The sequence below is a fragment of the Lolium rigidum genome, chromosome 1 (assembly GCF_022539505.1).
Source record: "Lolium rigidum isolate FL_2022 chromosome 1, APGP_CSIRO_Lrig_0.1, whole genome shotgun sequence".
Taxonomy (NCBI): domain Eukaryota; kingdom Viridiplantae; phylum Streptophyta; class Magnoliopsida; order Poales; family Poaceae; genus Lolium; species Lolium rigidum.
Window position 1 is genome coordinate 54,748,927 of NC_061508.1, and position 4,627 is coordinate 54,753,553.

Sequence of the window (4,627 nt, forward strand, 5' to 3'; positions counted from 1 at the left end):
CCCGTGACAGTTTACCATGTTTTGTGACAATGGCATGATAATCAGATATCATGTCGTTTTAAAAAAAAGATAATCAGATATCATGTAGGATATTCTCCCATGACGATTTGTGACACATGTGTTTGTTTTTTCTTGGCATATACTACGTATTAACCTATTTCTTGGCATTTTACTTAAAATACAACCGGAGATGTCTAAATCATATACATACTATTATAAAATAATATATTTGTATAGATGACCATTTGCATGCGTGCATGCATGCGGGAGGGCACTGCCCCTAGTGCCACCATTCTACATCAGGTACTAGAACATTAAAAGATTCTGCAGGTTAGAAGTCATATTCAAAAAGGCCTAGCTAAGGCCCACTGCATAGAAGGCTTTTGACACAGCTACCGGAAAAAAGCATAACTGGGCACCAAAGGAGCATGGGAAATTTTTTAGTCCCACCTCGCTAAGGGGTGGAAGTGTTGAGCAACTTATAAGAGATGTTGTAGCTATATAAAATGCTAGAAACACACATATGGCTACACTACACATACGTAGCGCGTGCGCTCGCGTGAATTTTGGCGACGGCGCGTCTAGCGGACTGGCAAATAATATTTCCTTTTTGTTAGATTTTTTTTAATACTATGAGCATCTAGCAACGAACAAAACTAAAACCTCCGTATGTATTATAAAGAGCTGTTCTATTTCTCTTTTCCTTTTCGGTAGGGAAATCTTGTGCGACGACTAAAACCTCCGTATGTATTATAAAGAGCCGTTCTCTTTCTCTTTTCCTTTTTTGTACGAAAATCTTGTGCGAGCCCATGGACATGTGCATCACGCACGGCCTCCTGCTCTCGGAGCTTTGCGACGAGCCGTGGCGCCACCACGTCATTACCTTCACAAAAAAATGTGTTGAATAGTTTTCGTGACTCAGTATAAACTTTGTAATAGTTTAGTTAACTTAGTACAATTTTTTTAAAAAAAACTTAATTACTAAAGAAGTCGAATCAAGCTAACTCACTAGTTGACCGTTTTAGGAGTCGAACCGAACTGGCTCAGCTCGCTCGAATTCTAGGTCTAGTAGACTACCCACAATGGGAGTATCATAGCTAGTATCATGCATCACATGCATGCAAAAAGCTGATGTGTCACATTAATAAATGAAGAAAAAATGGTAGTATTAGTATCATAGGTAGATACTGTATCATAGCACGTAGAATTAGAAAAATTAATGTCAAATCAATTTTGTACATACTTTTGCATTGAGATTCTACAAATTACTAAATATAATTAACTTATGATACTACTACATACTACTATGCATTGTAAAGATAGTATCACACACTAGTATTATATGCATGATAGTACTATATGATACTTCCCCATTGTGAGAGGATCCCCGAATGAACTCGGGAACATAACAAAAAACGAAGCTAGAGTTTACATCCGAGCCACAGGGTGAGTCAATACTTGAGAGCTCGTATACAGTTGCTGCTATTTAAATGCCCCTAACCTACTCACCCACAAAACACAAAAGCACTATCACTAGCTACATTGCCAAGAGATGAGGAGTTGCGATCCTTTGTCACTAACTACTACCAATCCCTTTTCTCCTCTAGTGCAGGAACCAGAGAAGCTGAACTCTTAAGTAATGTCTCTCCTGTGGTTACCCCAGATATGAATGCCTATTTGAAAATTCCTTTCTCTTTGGATGAAATAAAAGATGCTCTGAATTCTATGGGTGACTTGAAGGCTCCTGGACCCGATGGTATGCCTGCAGTTTTTAACCGTGTAATGCCATAAGAAACCTATATTAGTGTGGTTGGTTTGAGGTGTGGTTGTACAACCCACGACATATGTTTCAGTCATCTTCAGCCCATCCTGTACTCTTTCTGGGTTATAGTTTTGCGTAATTCTTCAATTCGAACAGAAATATAATTCTTGAAAAAATCCTGAATTATGATGTATCCCACTTTCCATTATGTCGAGATAGAAGCAAAAATAAATCCTAAGTTACTCCATGATTTTCGTCTCTTTCATCCAGCCTACCGAGCATAGCTTGCCACATCAAGTTATACATTTGGAGAATTACCTATCATTCATGCTACATTGTTCATTTCTATAAGCTTTGGGGAAGAAGGGAAATATGTCGGATTATTTTACCACGCAGAGCTGATTTGCAGGCAGTTTGTCCAAAGCAATGCTATTGTACATATACTCCATCTTTGGTCACGAGAAATCTTGATTTTTGTGGTTTAGCAGCAAGCGTGCAGATTAATCTTTGTTTTGGAAAAGGTATTTCCTGAAGGGTTCAACGGCCCAATGTATTCCGCAACATGCAGTTTAGGGTGTATTGCAATCCAGAAGATCGCCTGTCAGGCTAGCTAGCTTGTTGAATTGGGGAAGAAACTAAACTTGCTTTTCGTTTCTTTCATCCAGCATACCGGAGCATAGCTTGCCACATCAAGTTATACGTCTGGATAATTACCTATCATTCACGCCACATGGTTCATTTCTATGAACTTTGCGGAAGCATGGAAACAAGTCCAATTATTTTACCATGCAGAGCTGATTTGCTGGCAGTTTTACCAAACCAATGCAATTGTTCATGTACTCCACCTTTGGTCGCGAGAAATTTTGATTTTTTTGGTTTATCATATGAAGTTTTTTACTCAAAAACACAAGGGGTCCATGAGTCCTGGTTTGAAATAATAATATCCAAAAAGCAGAGTGTAAAGGTACAATCTGATGTACATGTAAATGCTACCACGGAGTCTGATGTAATGTGAGTGCTACCACGGAGTATCACTCTTTCGATTTTGAACTGGTCCGACTTGGAAATGGTCCAAGTTTTATTTAAATAAACAATTATGTCCATGATCCAATACAATTAGTTTTATTTAAATACACAATTAGTAGCATCTCAAAAAGGATGTAACAGATTTATCTCAAAAGATTTATCTAAAGTTGGATTTATCTCAAAAAGGATGTAGCAGATTTATCTAATTGTCTCAAAAAGGATGTAGCATCCAATACAGGAAGGTTTGGTCGTACCCGAACGTAGTATCGTCATTGCTGGGCATGGCATCCCAAACCTCGCTGCCGACGATGAACACATTCATAGCCTTACATACTGGCACATCTCACACTCGACGCCACCACCCCCCCTTGCCAACGCTGCTTTCCGAAACTGCCACCATGCCAGGAGTTAGTTGTGCCCTCGCTGACACGAGCGGAGTCAGCCTCGAACCTTTGTTGAACTAGTTGCTTTTCACCGTTCCTAAATTTCCTGCAATCTTTGTCAAATGTTGTAAGCCCCTCGGCACGTAGGAAACTTCACAAAAGCGGTTACGGAGTTTTAAAACGGCAGTAGGTAATTTAACATTAACAACGACAATAATATTTGTCAGTGGTGTAGGCCTCCTTACAACAGTGATGGGTATAAACTTCTGTTGACGTCAGAAACCCCCTGGCGGGCAGAGACGGTCAACACGGTAGAGCCGGGAACAACTAGGGCTGCGGCTGGCCCCAGTCCCTCAGAGCGACGGCCCGCAAAGCCTCCTGGTCGCACGCGCCGATGTTTATCACAAGGGCGTGCCACCCGACCTATATCCGGTCGAGAAGGTGTGGATGATGCCTCGCTTAGTTTCCTGCAGGGCACACACGTAAACGTTAAATACGAGCCTCGATCGGCTCTCAGGTTATCCCGTGAATCGGCTCAAAGAGCCGATCCACCCATGATTCAGACGAGGTGTCCGAATATATGGTGGTCCTGCTTGATCAAGGTAAAGCTAATGAAGGGAACCGGAGGCATGGATGCGAGGCTGCGGCTGGCGATGCGCGGGAGGAAGTGCACCATGGCTACGCGGGAGCACCATCCGGAAGGAAATCGGGGAGAGAAGCAAGGTTAGGGAGACGGTGAAGGGTTGACGACGCTGGTAGGTTCTTCTGGAGGAGCCGGTTTCGTTGTTTAGCGCGTGCGCTCGAGACGCCGATTGAGCGCAGCCTGCGCTCGGAAGATTTCGGGTAAAAATAATTGTATTTTAAGCTTTTTGTACTACTCCCTCGGATACAAAATATGTATTCGTGACTCAGTATAAACTTTGTAATAGTTTAGTTAACTTAGTACATTTTTTTTAAAAAAAACTTAATTACTAAAGAAGTCGAATCAAGCTAACTCACAAGTTGACTGTTTTAGGAGTCGAACCGAACTGGCTCAGCTCGCTCGAATTCTAGGTCTAGTAGACTACCCACAATGAGAGTATCATAGCTAGTATCATGCATCACATGCATGCAAAAAGCTGATGTGTCACATTAATAAATGAAGAAAAAATGGTAGTATTAGGCTGGTCATAGTGCATAGTATCATATACTAGTATCATGCATATGATACTTGCCTATGATACTACCTCTATAGTGGGTGGTATTATAGAGTAGTATCATAAACTTCTAAATTTATTGTTTTGTAGAATCCCAATGTAAATCTATGTACATAATCTATTTGACATGTACTTTTCTCGTAACGTGCGCTATGATACCGTATCCACCTATGTTACTCTAATCTTATCTCTCCTCCTTAATTATATGCCACATCATCATTTTTGTGGGCCTAGTATGCATGATACTACCTATGATACTA